Genomic DNA, 16,609 nt, shown 5'->3' with positions numbered 1-16,609 from the left:
CGCATTGAGCCTACGTCAAGCCCTGTTGGGCTGGGCTCTGCACTCGGTGGGGAGTCTGCTTGGGATTCTCTCTGTCCCTCTCCCTCTGCCACCACCCGCCCTCCCCCCGACCTGTACTCTCTCTCTCTCTCAAATAAGTAAATCCAAAAAAAAAGAGAGCAAGTCAGCCCAGAAACCAAGGGGGTGTGGACAGAGAGGGCAAAGTTTGAGCAGAGGCACACAAAAATCCAGGAGGGAGTATTTGGGGTTCAGGGGGAAGGTACAAAACATAGGGCCACTGGAAGAGGACAACTAGGGATGCTGTTGAGCTCGGGGAGGGTGTCCAGTGTTTGTCTGCGACGTGGGCTCTCCTCTGAAGGAGTGGCCAGAGATGGGGGAGAGAAGGCAGGACCTCAAGTCCCATTTGAGGATAGAAAAGGCTGGGCCAGGAGTGGCCAAGTCTGGGAAGGGACAGAGGCCTGCTCTGATGGGGGAGGCCACGGGAGTGGGTCTGCCTAGGGAGGGGTGGCCTCGGAGCCCCAGAGTACCCAGATGTCTGTGTGCCTCCGTGGCCTGCGCCCCCACGGACGAGCTGCTGCTCTGGCGGCTTTACCGCCATTCTGTTTGGTCCTCATTATGGCACCTCAAGTCCTGGGATGCCCTAGGGACTTGCCCAAGATCATGCCCGCCAGTCAGCGCCTGGCTCCCTTCAGGCCCCTCCCGGCCGCCTGTGCTCCTGCCCCCGGAGTGGCTCCCATGCTGGCCTCAGGACTCCAGAGCTCACCTGCTACCAGATGAGGCCAGGTGCAAGAGAGGAGCCGGCCTGGGTCGGGGCGCGGAGAGGAAAAAACATGGTCTACGTGAAATGACAAGGTCAAGTACGCAGTGAGATAGAACCCACACATTCTGTGGTCACTGCCCAGACAGCCAAAGGAAGAAACAACTCCTGGGGGTCAGGAAAGGCTGTGGATTCGAGTTTGAGCAGACAGGGAGGAAGAAGAGAGAAGCACCCCAGAGCGGATCCAGGCTGGAGCAAAGGGGTTGGTTTCAGGTGGGCTTTCTCCTCCCTCAGCAGCTCCGGACCTTGAGCCCCTGCTGTTCATTTCCGGCCACGCTGCTGCCAGCACCAACCAGCACACGAGGGGTTAACTTCTGTCTGGTGCAGTGGCCTCAGCAGCCTCAGCGGCCTCAGCAGCAGCACGGGGTGGTGCCAGTAACTCAGAAGCTGCAACGTGAGAAGCAGGAGGAGAGGGGCAGGGCTGGGAAAGGCTGAGTCTCCGCAGCAGTGAGAAGAGAGGGTTTCCCTGGCAGGACCCTGAGGCTCCACTCCTGCGGCCAGACCACATCCCCTCAGGATGGTGGCCCTTCCTGCCTCGTGCCGGGGGCTACGGCACCCACGCAGGGTGGCCCACAGTCACGGCCAGTATCCAGGCCCGTGGGCCAGGGGGCAGCAGGTCTGTGCTGCAGATCTGGGGAAGGGGCCGAGGGCTGTACCCAGGCAACCAGCAGAGAATGCACTGGGCCCTGCCCAGCTTTGCCAGAGCACCAGGTGGGGAGCTGGGCAGAGGGCAGACCCAGGAGAACGGGAAGGTTCCTTGGGGTCCCGACCTCAGAGGCCTGGCCTTGACATCCCCCTCCTTGAACAGAACTGAGTCATAGAAGCCTCCCACGGCTCCAGGGCAAGGAGACCCACAAAGCTCCCTGCCCTATCCCTGGGCTGGCTGCCTGCCTGCCTCTGCAGTGAGGCCCAACCAGAGACGGGTCACTTCCCAAGTGTGTGTGAGGTGCTGGGTACTGAGTACTTCATCTCCCTTCTCTTGGTCAGTCCTCATCCACCGTATCACTGGATTCATGGGTAGTAGTGTTATGACCACCACTACCAATGAGCAGAGGCTCAGAGAAGTTAAGAAACTTGCTTGAAGCCACACAGCCAGAGCCCCAGAGCAGACTTGACCCTGGGCTTGTCTGACAGGCACACTCAGCCACATGCCATGTGGGAAGGTGGAAAAAGCGAAGTTCACCAGCAGATGAACGTGGGTCTACGTGTCGAATCCAAGAAGGGCAGCCCCCGGACTCCCAGGAAAACAAGGTAATATAGGCTGACATCAGCACCCAGAGGAGGCAGGGGAAATGCCTGGTCCCAGATGTGCGGATGAATCTGTGGCAGGAGGGACACCCCATAAGCCCCAGGTGCGTCCCCAGAGCAGGTGTACAGCTGCTGGACACATCACAGAGCACCTCTGGGGCTTGAGGTTTGCATGGCCCTTGTCTGGAGAGTCAGCAGCATTTACTGTGGGGCAGTACTCAGCAAGGCTCTGCTAAAACGGAATGGAAACACCTCAGTTGGCATCATGGGAGCCTGCCTGGTGACCAGGAGCCGGAGAATCCCAGGGCTTCCAGCAGCATGACCTTGACTCCTCTCTCTGAGCCTCGGTTTCCTGATCAGCCCAAGTTGGAGCTCACCAGCACCAACATTCAGGGTTCCTGTGAGGATCACATGAGGTGTTCGTCAAAAAGCACTTAGACTGAAAACCTTGTTTTCTTTTAAGATTTTATTTATTTATTTATTTAGAGAGAGCAAGCATGAGCTAGGGGAGGGGCACAGGGAGAGAGAATCCCAAGCAGACACTGCGCTGAGCATGGAGCCCGATGCGGGGCTCAGTCTCACAACCCTGAGATCACAACCTGAACTGAAACCAAAAGGCAGACACTTAATCGACTGAGCCACCCAGGCACCCCTGAAAACCTTCTTCTTTACAAAAACTTGCACATGCACGTTCATAGCAGCATTATTCACAAAAGGTAGAAACAACCCAAATGTCCATGGATGGATGAACAGATAAACAAATGCTGATCTAGCCAAAGAAACAATGGAATATTATTCAGCCAGAGAAAGGAATGAAGCATTGATACCTGCAATAGCACGGAGGAACCTCGAAGACACGATGCTCAGTGAGGGAAGCCAGACACGGAAGGCCACGATGCGTGATTCCATTGATATGAAACGTCCAGAACAGGCAAATCCATAGAGACAGAAAGCAGGTTGATGGTTGCCAGGGGCTGGGGGAGGGAGGAACGGGTAGGGACTGCTAATGGACTCAGGGTTTCTTTTTGGCTTTTTGTTTTTGTTTTTAATCAATTCCATTTTTTTAGAGCAGTTGTTAAGTTCATAGCCATATTGAGCAGAAGGTGCAGAGATCTGCCACACACCGGCCGCCCCCACACACGCACAGCCTCCCCGACTCTCAGCACCCTCTGCGTGAGCCGTGCATTTGTTGCAACTGGTGAACCTGCAGGGGGTTCTTTCTGGAATTAGAAGGTGGCGATGGATGCACCACTCTGTGAAAGTACTAAAACCCATTGGGTTGCACGCTTTAAAAGGGTGAATTTTATGGCATGTGAATTATATCTCAATTTTTATTTATTTTATTTATTTAAGTAGGCTCCACACCCAGCGTGGAGGCCAATGCAGGGCCTAAACTCACAACCCGGAGATTGAGACCCGAGCTGAGATCAAGAGTGGGACGCTTAACCCACTGAGCCACCCAGGCGCCCCTATATCTCAATTTTTAAAAAGCACTTGGAAAGAGCTCAGAAAATGCAGCTCTCATTACTACATCCTTCAACTTCAGAGAGTCTGTCACCCGATGACAGAGATGAACATATTTTTAAATGCTTGACATCCAGAAGAGAACCGGGCAGAGTGGTCCTGGAAGCCTGGGACAAGTGACACAGAGTCTGGCTAATGGCACATAGGATACACACGAGTGACCTACAGCAGGAGCCCCCGACTGCCATGTCAGCTCTGCACAGAGCTACTGAACACAAGGCCGTGGGGAGAATAATCCGGGGGCAGGAGGCTGGCAGGAAAGGCTTCTTTAAGGTGCAGCGAATGGGCCAGAGTTGGAGGACTTGAGTGGTTTAGTGGGGACGAGGGCACACGTGGACCTATGGAGGCTCAGACGTGTGCCACTGAGCAGGGCTGGTAGGGGTGGAGGGTGCTGAGCCCAAGGGGTGGCACTGCCATCCTAGCGCTCTGCGTGCCCCAAGCAGGTTATGGGAGGTGCTTTGCTTCGGTTCACAAATCGGTACAAAAAGCTTGCAGTAGGCCTGCCCTGTGCCCTCTCAGAGGCTCCAGAATTCCAGGTTCCAGGTGAGAGAGAATATATGAGATCAGCAAGTCTGGTCCAGGGCAGGGCTTCCCCATACCCACTGTCGAATGACCAGACACACTGATAATGCGGCACTGGAGGGACAGAGGCAGCTACTCCTCAGAGCCTGGGCCCTTCCTCCAGCCCCAGGTGGAGCTGAGGGCCCACGGAGGGACTCCAGAGGCAGGCCTGAGCCTGCGGACCCACCGGTGAGGCCCACGAGCTTCTCCTTCCACCCATCTCCTGTCCCTCCTGCCTCCCCCCTTTGTCCTGTGTAGTCCGCAACCCTGTCCAAGAGAAGCCAAATAGTACAAATACCTTGGAGAAGGGAATGGGGCCAGGCCTGCTGTGAGCACACACACGATGCACACACGCACGCGTGCACATGCACGATGTGCACACACATGCACACGCACACACATGCACGCACACACAAATGCACGGCCCTTTCAGACCACACAGATCAGAGAGAATCACCTAGAACCTACATATAGGGAAGAGAGAGAACTAGTTAGCATCTTGTCTCTGGGCCAGGAAGGTGCCAAGGGATTTGCAGGCCCTGTCTCCTTCAATCCTTAAAAGAATCCTCTGAGATTTCAGAGATGAAGAAAATGAGCTTCTGAGAGCTTAAGGAACTTAGCCAGTGGGACACCCAGTAGGTAAAAGCCATAAAGCTGAGCACAGTGCCCCAGAAGCCGGTGCTGCGGAGGCAGCTGAGCAGAGTGGGGGTGTGTGCCGTTTCTGCCCACAACCAGGCATTGGCTCCTTGGGGGGACTCCTCACTCCCACTTTCTCCATGTGGTTCTAGGGGTGTTGGCCCTGTACTGGGGCAAGCTCCTGAGCCAGGCTTGTCCAATCAGCATCTGAGATGAGCTGGGATCTGAGAAGCCAAGGGGCTTGCTGGAGCCCCAGGGGGAGGCAAGCTGGGAGTTCTCAGGCTTCCGGAAGCACTGATGGGGAAAGTAGAGCAACACAGCGGACGTTGGGCCAGGAGAGGGAAGTCAGTGTCCCGGTGCCATTGCTGAGCACGGAACCAGCTAGGCCCTTGGCCCATGAGTTACAGAAACTGTTGAGTAAGTGGTCTTTGAACCCAGGTCTGACTGCAAAGCTCTGCTTCCCTGCCCCTGGCTGTTCCCATAGAGGATCTGCTCCTTTCAGGGCTGCGTCTCACCTCTCCTAGAATCCTGGGGTGGGGCAGTGTTGGACGCTCTGGGCCTCCTGCTAAAGCAGCTCCATCGCTCAGTCTGACCTTCAAAGTTGGCATCTGCTTGCAGGAATCCGTCTCTCTCCTCCTGGAATTCAGCCTCCAGATGTCAGATCCAAGGCGGCAGCAGTGGCTGCAGAGGGCTCCCCGGAGTGAATCAGCTGCATTCCAAAGGTGCAAACACAGACGCCACACCCTCGGCGGCCTGGGGCTGCAGACTTCCTCCCCAGGCCCGCCTGGCCCCCACTCCCGCTCCCCTCCCCTTTTTTGCCTCTTCCCAGCCAGACCGGGCGTTGGGCTTCCTTTCCAGAGACATTCTCCTGGAACTGCAACAGAGAGAAAAAGAAAGCCACTGGGGCCGGGAGACACCCTGATCTGCTGTGCTGACTCTCTCTACCCCACCGCAGCAAGCACGGACCCCAGCCCAGACCTCACCCCTCCACCGTTAGCAGCATATCCCGGTTCATCTGTTCAGCAGGTATCTGAGCACCTACTATGGGACCACAAACAAGATGCGGACGAGCCCCTGCCGTCATGGAACTCAGCCCAGCGAGAGTCGACAAAATTGGGTCCGAGGACAAGAAAACAATCCCGAGGGTGGGAAGAGCCATAAAGGAAAGAAAGGGCTGAGACAGTCGACCAGTGACAGAGCGGGACCAGTGACAGAGCGGGACGGGTACTGGGGTGGGGGCCTCTCTCACGGATGACTCCTAAGCTGAGCCTGAAATCTCCTCTACAGAGCACGTCTCCACCATCATTTCCCTAGAGCCGGGGCAGTGCCCAGAGAACCCCAACCACGCAGCAAGTCACCATTTCAAAGCACACAATTCAGCGGTTTCCAATATCTTCACCATGTTGCGTCCAATCAATTTAGAACATTTTCAACACCCCCAAAAGACACCCAGCACCCATTAGCATTTACTGTTCATCACCAGCCCCCCCAGCCCCCCACCCCCAGTCCCTGGCAGCTACTCGGGTGCTTTCTGCCTCTATGGATTTGCCTATTCTGGGTGCTTCGAATCAGTGGCATCATACAGTATGTGGCCTTTCGTGTCTGGCTTCTTGCACTCAGCACGTTTTCAAGGTTCATCCGTGTGGGAACTGGTAACATGGATGGACCACGTTTTATTTACCTCCTCATCCGCTGATGGATGTCTGGGTTGCTTCCCCCTTTTGGCTGTTGTCATGAGGCTGTGAGCATCCCTGTACGAGTTTTTGCGTGGACCTGTGTTTTCATTTCTCTTGGGTAGATACTTACGAGTGGAATTGCTGGGTCAAATGGTATCTCTATGTTGAGGTGCTGCCAGACCATTTCAAAGTGGCTGCACCATCTGACATCGCCACCAGCACTGGGCGAGGGCTCCAATTCCTCCCTGTCCTCCCCAATACTTATTGTCCCTCTTTTTGTTTGGTTATAGCCATCCTGGTGGGTGGAAAGTGGTATCTCACTGTGGGTTTGACTTGCAGTTCCCGAATCAAGCCTGCCCTGTGGCTCGTGGTGCCCACCCCCAAGGACCCCAGTCCCTTCAAACCCTGTATCAGGTCCTGCTGTGACCCACTTCCTCTTTCACAAGGGTCAAACCTATATCCAGTCCAATTTAGCCAATGTCTACCACTCAGGGCCTTCAGGTACAAGGAAAAGCGGGGAGGTGGGATGGGGGGGTCCTGGTTTGTGCCCCCAGGGTAAACAGGGAAGAAAAGGGGCCTCAGGGAAGTTCCCACAGGAGTTCCTATACATCTCTTTCTAACTGTGCCCCCACTAAAATGTAAGCTCTGTGAAGGCAGAGCTTCATCTGTTCATTCACTGCCAAATCTGTAAGTAGTAGGTATGCCATAAATACGTGCTGAGTGAATGAATGAATGAATGGACAGAAGATGAAGAATGAGAACTGAGGTGAGGGGTTAGTGGTTAGAAGATCCAGCTCGAAAATGAAAACGGTTTGCACCAGAAACCCACTTCTGCTCTTTTATAGCTGTGTGCCCCCAGGTGAATCACTTGGCTTCCCTGGGCCTTCCTTTCCTTACTACAAAATGGGCCTAACAGTGACCATATACCTGACCATATACCTGGTTTTGAGGATTAAATGTGATAATATAGATCAGGCAATATTATGTGCCAAGGACTCTTACAGATGAGGTCATGTGATGTCTATCTTTACAAGAGCCTTATGAGACAGGATGATTATTACCAGCTTCAGGCTCAAGGAATCTGTCGGGTCATAAGGGTGGTTAGGGCAAAACCAAGATCTGAACTAACAACCCAACTCTGGTCAGGGGCACTGACCCAATGCTGCCCGGCCCCTAGTAAGAATACCGGGCCATCCCTGAGCAGGTGACAGATGAACTGGCCCAGAGGGGGCTTGCCCATTCAGTGGAGGCTCCTGGGTACAGTGTTGGGCTCTCAGCAAAGGAGGCAGGCTACTGGGGAGTCCAGAGACCCTTAATGCAAGACAGGCATGAGAGATGCTGCCAAAGCAGACGTTAAACATGCAGGAGAGGGGCGCCCGGCTGGCTCAGTCAACAGAGCATGCAACTCTTGATCTCAGGGTGGTGAATTCAAGGACAACACTGGGCGTGGAGCCTCCTTAAAAAAAAAAGTTTTTTTTTTTTAAATAGTTAAACATGCAGGAGAGAGGTACAGAGATCCTGAGGCTGCATGCCTGGGGCTCCAGAGCCAACACCAACTGATAACTCGGGTCAGTGGTCATGAAAACGGGAGGGTACTAACCATTTTATCAAGGAGAGCATAAAGAAGTCAGAAGTTCCCAGGGAAGCTTGGCTCCTGACCTGACTCCCTTAAAAATGGCAGGCGCTCTGCTCCTCTGTCAGGGTGTGCAGCTTTGGGAAGGAGCCATGCAGAACCCACACCAGCTGGACCACCTTAGGGTGACAGGTGTGAACGGATTCCCCTCAAGTCAGAGTCTATTTGGAAGAGCTCCAATGGATTAGCCTAGGGGAGACATCAAGTTGGGCCTAGAAAAATCAGCCTGGCACAGCCCGGAGGCTGAGTAGAAATACTGGGGATTCTCCCGAATAGAGATGGGCGTCCCCCTCACTTTTGCTTCTTCATCTGAGGAAACAGATGGTCTAAGGATGGAAACTTAAGGAACACCTGTTTTCAGGGGTCATAGGCAGACAGGAAGATGGTATAGACCGTAGAGGGCTTAGGAGGTGAGCAGGACCACCGGCTGTTGGAAAAGCAGTTGAGAGGTCTCTGTGCAAAGAGCTGCTTGGGGGGCAGCTCAGGACAGAACAAGGAGCTCAGAAGTAAGTGGGTGATGTAGGGCGGACTGCTCTTCTGGGAAACTTGGCAGGGGAGGGCTGGAGACAGGGCTATCACTGGAGACTCCATCATTTATTTTAAACAGGGGAGAAGCTCAGCTGATGACAGCGCTCCAAAGGAGACTGGAATGCATTTAAATTCAGTCATGGAAAACAATTACACACACCAGGCTCCGGGCTGCTAGAAAGCTCCAGAAGGGGTTTCTCCTGGCTGCCTGGCTGGGAGGTCCAGGACAGTGGTTTTCCAGGTCGAGTTAGAGGACCACATGCATCCAGGTTGAGTTAGAGGACCACCTGTTAAACATGCAGACCCCTGGGCTCTGCCCCAGACTTGCTGGGTCAGCACATCCAGTGTGAGAGCCCGCTGGGGCTCTAAGACTCAGAATATTGTCAGAGAGGCAAGGAGTCTGCCGGGAGGGAGGGACCAACTCAATATGAAACAATGCACAGAGAGTGACTGTTCACCAGCCCTGGCCCACAGGGTTACTTGAGGGGACCAACTCTCATCTCCTTCTGGCATGCTATCCACATAAGTCCCACGACCTGTCTCCCTCTACCTGGGCACCCCCACACTCACGGTCCACCTGGCCAGTGGCCACAGCTCCAGCTGCCCCCTTAGTTCAAGGCCAGGACGTGCAGATGGGCCCCAGGTACTCAGGTGAACTCATTCACCCTATGGGCCCAGCTCCAAGACCAAAGCCCCAGATCCTGCAGGGTCCTGGGCACACCTACAGCAGTCCTGCCCTGAGGAAGAACTGACTGATTTGGCCTAGACCCAAAGGCCTGGGGACAAGGCCCAAGGACTGTGTAGCAGAGAAGAAAGAATAGCAGAAACAGCAGAAAGTGTCTCTGTCCTCTTTGGTCATCATCCCCACAGAGTATGTATGTGTGGGGGGGTGTCTCCAAGCCAAATAAAAGTATAACCCCTCTGCTGGGGTGAATCAGCTCCCTGAGGCACAGGGCTTGTGAGCCAGAACCGTTTGCACCTGGATCCCATCTCCTGCGACTTTACAGCTGGGCACTCTCAAGCAAATCACTTAACCTCTCTGAGCCTCTTTCTCATCTATGAAATGCACCTGACAGTAAGTGCCCCTGTAGTCCCGTACCATCAGGACCTCCGAATGACTGCTGACCTGAGGCTCGAACACAGAGGGCTGGGTCCCACTCCTAACCTCAGAGCTCCATTTCCTGCCACAGCCCAAAGGCCAAGACTGGGAGTTGTGTCAGGCAGAAGGGGCAGACTGCATTAAGATTCGCCACGCCTGCCCCCCTGAGAAGCCCACAGGCCTTCTTGGGACCAGAGGCACAGTCTTCACAAACATCTCTCTGGTTCCCACAGCAGAGAAGCAGTCAGCACAGCCAGCAGAAACCCGAGTGGCAACCCGAGCCCCTTTCCAACCCGTCTGGGCAGCGGTCAGAGAACCCGCTTGCCGGGGCAGACCTGGGTGGATTTCATGTGTATGTTTTAATTGCTCCAGGCTCACAGGGATGTTGAGTGATTCTGCTAGTCCTGCAGTCGCTGGCGGGTGCACACAGCCTGCCTGCCTGGCACCGCCTTTGTTACTGCTTGGGAGCACTTAGCCATTCTGGGCTCCCCCCTCCCCCCACTCCCAGGAGCAGCAGGCTCTGGGCCTTCCGCCCTCCCTCCCTGAAGCCACTTGTACCTGCTCCAGAGCCTGGAGGGGTGACAAGTGCTTCCCAGACAATAAGAGACTCCCGGGAGAACAGACATCCTCAGAGGCTCCTGCTACACCCTTGTTTTGTGCACTGAATTCAGGCTGGGTTTCAGGGCCCCAATTGCTGGGTATGCATTACGCTGGATTTTGGGCCGATTATTGGCAAAAACGGCCCTGCCTGCCCATCCTTCATTTCAGGAGGTCAGTCACCCCCCCACACACACACACACTTTCCCTTTAGTACTGTGGGAGGAAACTGAGGCCCAGGGTAGAGGACCCGTCTTGGGCAAGGTCACCCCACGCTGGGTCTCCTGGGTGTGTTTCAGGCAATGACATCAATCTCCTTGGGCTCCAATGCTGTGTGACCTTGGGCAAGTTATTTAACCTTTCAGACAATGGTACTGTCCAGGTCTGGGTAGTCCAGAGGATGGATGGAAATTATATGCATAGAGCACCTAGCACTTTCGTACCTGCTCAACACCTGACCCATTATTATCATTATTCCATCCTTTTCACTCTCCTCTCCCTCCACTCCAGCCCCCCCACCCCCCCCAACCCCGTTTCAGGGCCCTGGGGCTTGTCAAACCCCCGGCACAGGCTTGTTCCCTGGCTTCTCCTCAGGGACCCTCCCTAGCCGCCTAGTTGACGCTCTTCCCCTGCTTCAGTCCTCATCTTCACACTGACACCCTGGGCGGTCTACTGATTCACCCCGCTGGCCTCTCTTGCCCTGGAACGTTAAGCCCTCTGAGGGCAGGGCTCTTGCGGCACCGCCCCCCTCCCCCGCCGCGTGCGAGCGCTCGAGGGTAGGAAGGAGTCCTATCAAGGGAGCCTGGCCTCGGGCCGACCCTGTCCTGGGGGCAGCCAGCCCGACCCGGGGCTGGAGGAGCAGCGCGCGCGGGTGGAAGGGTGCCGGCCGCGGCTGGCGGCGGGACGCGGGCTCCAGGGGGCGGCGCCGGGGACAAACGGTGGCCCTACCTGTGCGGGGGCCGAGGGCACCTCCCCCAAGGTGGCTCCGGCGCGCGCCCGCGAGGTTACGACCCGGGCGCGCCGGCCGGAAGGAGACCCCGCGCGAGGCGGGGGAGGCGGGGCGTCAGCGGGCAGACCACGCCCCCAGGACGCGGGGCCGCTGCGGGGGGCGGGGCCACTGGGCCGCGGCCGCCTCGCACTTCCGCTCGCCGGGGCCGGCTCATTCATATTCATAAGGCGGGTGGGGGGCGGGCCCCGGGTCCCGGCGGCGCCCCGCCCCCGGGCCGCGGATCCCTCCCCGGCGGAGGCTCCGGCCCCAGTGGGGCGCCCCCGGCTTCCGCCTCCGGGAGGGAGTTTCCAGTTGGTCACAACTCAAAAATGTGTCGCTCCCGCTCCTCCGCCCCCTCATCTCTGCCCTGGGCGGGGGGTCTCCTCCCTCGGAAGGCAAGGGGGCGGGGCCAGGGGAGGGGTGGCTCCTCCTTCCTGGGGCAGGTCCATTGGGATGTGGCTGACCCTTCCCTTTCTCCCTTCCTCCAATTTAGCGCTTATAATAATACTCATTTTTAAAACAAAATAATAGTTCTACTTTATTGAGCGCTTATTTTGTGCCAGGCACTGTGCCTTTTATATGAACTACCTCTTTCAATCCTCTCAACAGTCCAGCTGAAGTTAAGTACAACATTTATCACGCCCAGAAGCTCGGAAAAGTTGTGTGACTTACCCCCTATCACACTGCTGGCCTTGAGCTTTTTCGGCAAGGTTGGTACCGATGGGTTGGGGGAGGGGGCAGGAGCTGGCCCCCCACCGCCTTTTAGGAAATGGGCTTACCTAAGGCCCTCCTGGCTGGCTGGGGGTGGCTGAGGGGTGTATCTGAATGCCCCCATTTGAGGGAGAAGCTACTACTGGGGGAAACCAAAGCATGAAGGCAGGACAGGCTACACAATTTGTCCGACCCAGTGCAAAATGAAAATGTGAGGCCCTGTGTTCCAAAATGACTAAGAATTTCAGGAAAGTGATGGCAGAATATCCAGCCAAGCATAGGCCCTACTTAAGTACCAGTCTTGTGCAACTGCATGGGTGACTGTCCATGAAGCCTCCTGATGAAGAGGCTCAGGGGCTCTTCTAAGGCCTGAGAAGCCAGCAGGGACATCCCCACCTCCAATGTCACCTCACCCCCTCCCCCCACCCCCCCACCCCCAGCCCAGGAGTCTTAGCTCCATGCTGGCACCCAGGGCTCATCCTCCAGAGCTCCAAAAGCTGAGCATTTCAGGTTCTCTGGAACTGGACTTCTGGGGGTCGGGTGAGTCCTGTGGGGAGAGTGTGTCCCGAACCTGAATGACCCAGCTGGCCCTTGGGTCTGTGCCTCCTGGATATTCTCAGACCCAGCCACGTGGACAGGTAGGCTGGCTCATACTTGCCAGGCCCAGCACAGGACTCAGTTCTGACTCGAAGCCCTCCTTTCTCGCTGGAGCAGGGTGTGAGGAGCAGCCAGGGCTGCCTCCCAGAATAAACACCCCACCCATAGCCAGCCCCAGCCCTGCAGGCACAGCAAGCCAGCGCCAATGGGAGAGAGCTCACCAGGCCCCAGCTCAAGGTTAATAAGTCACCCTGATCTCACTCCCTCCATCACTCCATCCTTGTTCCTGGGCCCCCACTCACAGTGGGTTGCAGGCTTCATTAATAACAATAGCTACTATTTGTTGCACTCTTTCTCCCCACCAGGCATCGGAAGCCCTCTTATGCCCTCTGCACTGAGGCTCCCACAAACCCATAATAGGCATGAGGATCACCATTTCACAGATAGGGATACTAAGGCATAGAGAGAACCCATGGCTTGGCTAAGGTCAAGAGCTGGAGCTTGGGGTTTGCTGCCATTCATCCATCCTGGTTCCAGTTGTCTCTCCTACATCTACAATGTAGGTCCAAGGCTCACTTCTTTATGCTGTCTTGTATTATTTACTTTCAGCTCCTTGAATAGATTAAGGCTCTGGAAAGACAGGAACTGTGCTTTTACTGCTGAGTTTCTCTGGACCCAGCATTGTGCGTTAATTGACGAGTCATTTACTAAGCATCACCAGATACTTTTTTTTTTTTAAAGATTTATTTATTTATTTGAGAGAGCGAGAATGAGAGATAGAGAGAGAGTACATGAGAGGGGGGAGGGTCAGAGGGAGAAGCAGGCTCCTCGCCAAGCAGGGAGCCCGATGCGGGACTCGATCCAGGGACTCCAGGATCATGACCCGAGCCGAAGGCAGTCGCTCAACCAACTGAGCCACCCAGGCGCCCTTTTTTTTTTTTTAAGTAAGCTCCAGGGGCACCTGGGTGGCTCAGTCGTTAAGCATCTGCCTTCAGTTCAGGTCATGATCCCAGGGTCCTGGGATCAAGCCCCGCATTGGGCTCCCTGCTCCGCAGGAAGCCTGCTTCTCCCTCTCCCACTCCCACTGCTTGTGTTCCCTCTCTCTCTGTGTCTCTCTCTGTCAAAAAAATAAAATGAAATCTAAAAAAAAAAAGTTTATTGTTGAAAGTTTAGGAGACCAGATTCAGCCCCCCAAATATATCTATCAGCAATTATCTTAGCTCAAGCTGCTATTACTAAATACCACAGACTGGGTAGCTTAAACAACACACATTAATTCTCACAGTTCTGGAGGCTAAAGTCCAAGTTCAAAGTGCTGGCAGATTCAGTTCCTGGTGAGGACTCTCTTCCTTGCTTGCAGATGGCTACCTTCTCGCGGTGTCCTCACATGGCCAGGGGGCAGGGGAAGCTCTGATCTCTCTTCCTCTTCTTATAAGGCCACTGATCCCATCATGGAGACCCCACCCTCATGACCTCATTTAGACCTAATTACCTACCAAAGGCCCAATATACAAATAGTATCGCATTGAGGAGGTGGTTAGGGCTTCAACATATGAAGTTGGGGGGGACACAAACATTCATAACAGAAATATTTATGCAGCAATATTTATGAAGCATTTGCTATGTGACAGGCCCTGGGCAGGACCCTGCAGGGGGTGTGACAAAGCAGATAATGCTCTTGTGTCCTACTCTTTGGGGAACTTGGGAACTTACAGTCTAGTAGGGGCGATAGTCCATAACACAAGGGAGGGAAGCAAGTACCAAAGTTTGGGTGCTCAGAGTAAGGATTCTTAGAGGGAGGAAACCCAGGGTAATGGTAGGGAGGAGGACATCCCTCGTTACCCACCTTTCAATAAGAAAGAGGAAGCCAAGCCTGACCTGACTGCTATAGCAGGTGCTGCCTCCCAGAAAAGCACAACCCAAAAAAACCCCTTCAGAGCCTGGCGCTCTCGGATATCCTGCACCCCACGCCATAACTTATCTGATGCTCCAAGGAGATAGTGGGTTATAACACAAGATTTAGAATCAGATCAACTGAGACTGCAATCTGGATTATGCCTCCCACTAGCTTCTAAGACCTTGGCCAAGTTACTTCTCTGTGCCTCAGTTTCCTTCTCTGTAAAATGGGAATAATAATAGGACTCACCCTCAGGGTTATTGTGAATATAATAAAAGTAAAGCATTTGGGGGTGCCTGACTGGCTCAGTCAGTGGAGTATGTGACTCTTGATCTTTAGGTGGTGAGTTCAAGCCCTAGGTTGGGCATGGAGCTTACTTTATTTTATTTTATTATTTTTTAAAGATTTTATTTATATATTTGACAGAGAGAAACACAGAGAGAGAGGGAACACAAGCAGGGGGAATGGGAGAGGGAGAAGCAGGCTTCCTGATGAGCAGGGATCCCGATGTGGGGCTCAATCCCAGGACCCTGGGATCATGACCTGAGCCGAAGGCAGACGCTTAACGACTAAGCCACCCAGGTGCCCCTGGAGCTTACTTAAAAAAAAAAAAAAAAAAAGTATCTGGTATAGAGAAAGAACTGCTCTGCCTGAGAATTGGGGGTTTCTGGTTGGGTCAACTTCACCAAGATTATACAGTTCTTCACTCTTGCTGGATTTGCAAAAGCCAAATTTAGGGGTTTATCTGCAGCTAAGGGGACTCCATCTGGGTCCTAGAATGTGGACACCAGGTAGTGATGGCTAGTATGTGTTAAGAATGTACCTCATTTGGGGCGCCTGGGTAGCTCAGTCGGTTAAGCGTCTAACTTCAGCTCAGGTCATGATCTCCAGGTCCTGGGATCAAGCACCTCCCCGCCCCCCTGCCTGGAGCCCCACTCCCAGGTAGGGTTCCCTGCTCAGCGGGGAGTCTGCTTATCCCTCTCTCTCTGCCCCTCCCCCCGCTTGTCCTCCCTGTATCTCGAATAAATAAATAACATCTTTAAAAAAAAGGAGATATTAGTCATCATCCCAAGGTGGGAATCCCAACTCAGAGTTCTCACTGGGAGCAACCTGCTTGTCCGTGAAAACAAGTGTGTGTAGAAAAACGATGAGAAAGGACCTCCAGGTGTAAAGGTTCCTTATGGTCAAGTGCCCCGCATAGCGCGGAGGTCGTTGGATTTCCCTGGTCACTGGATTCAGGTCCGACCAGACTGATTGTGAGACCCATGAGGGCAAGGACAGCTGAGGTTGTTCGCTCTTGTCTCCACTGCCGCACCCTGCCTGGCATCCTGCAAGCACGCCGTAAGCATTATTAACAGATAAAAGAGTAGCCCCTTGTGCACCGTTTTTTCAATATACCTAGATTCCCCCAGGGCTGGAGCCGGACCTGGCGAGGTTGAACGACGCTATGCCTCTGGCTACAGGGCCGCGCTGCGGCCTGAATCGCCGAGATCCCAGGCGCCGGGAGGGGGCGCTCTGCGGCCCTCAGCCTCTGCCCCTCCCCACGCACCCAGCGGACCGGGAGAGTCGGCCCTTAACAGCCCCCTCCTGGAAGGTGCTAGGTCCCAAAGCTGGCCTGCCCGCAGGCCCATCTGCCGGCTAATGTTTAACCCGGTCTCACTCCACATTATCCACAGGAGGGAAATCGGGGTGGGGTGGGGGCAGGGGAGGTCACCTCCAAATCGCTACTTTCCAGGCCTACAGGCCTTTTATGTATCACCCAACAATTCATGAGCACCTACTCTGTGTCTATTCATGTAAGTCATGAGTACCTATTATGTGTCCATTCATGCAACCATCATAAGCACCAACTATGTATCCATTTGCCCAAAATACAATAAGCATCTACTGTGTGTTCATGTAACAATTTAAGAGCAGGAACTCTGTGTCCATTTATGCAGAAGTCATGAGCACCAACTATATGTACATTAGCTTAACATGTAATGAGCACCTATCCTGTGTCCATCGTGCAACATGTCTGGAGCACCTACTATGTGCCAAGAGCTGTGCCAGGAGCTGAGGATGCTGTGTGATCAAGACCCACCGGTCTCCGGCTCT

The 16,609-nt window shown here is 54.5% G+C and overlaps 1 long non-coding RNA gene across 3 annotated transcripts; it reads right to left on the bottom strand.

Annotated features, from left to right (window-relative positions):
- Positions 1–2,513: 2,513 nt before the first annotated feature.
- LOC144382297 (uncharacterized) lies at positions 2,514–11,381 on the bottom strand. Of its 3 annotated transcripts, XR_013448921.1 has the most exons (4): positions 11,268–11,381; positions 8,063–8,284; positions 5,770–5,960; positions 2,514–5,660 (listed from the first exon to the last, which is right to left on the bottom strand). It is a non-coding gene; the product is annotated as an uncharacterized LOC144382297 (long non-coding RNA). The 3 variants fall into 3 exon arrangements; XR_013448922.1 differs by lacking the exon at positions 5,770–5,960; XR_013448920.1 differs by lacking the exons at positions 5,770–5,960; positions 8,063–8,284.
- Positions 11,382–16,609: the final 5,228 nt, after the last annotated feature.

The sequence above is a fragment of the Halichoerus grypus genome, chromosome 6 (assembly GCF_964656455.1).
Source record: "Halichoerus grypus chromosome 6, mHalGry1.hap1.1, whole genome shotgun sequence".
Taxonomy (NCBI): domain Eukaryota; kingdom Metazoa; phylum Chordata; class Mammalia; order Carnivora; family Phocidae; genus Halichoerus; species Halichoerus grypus.
The sequence above is the reverse complement of the archived record's forward strand: the minus strand, read 5'-3'. Positions and strand labels throughout refer to the sequence as shown.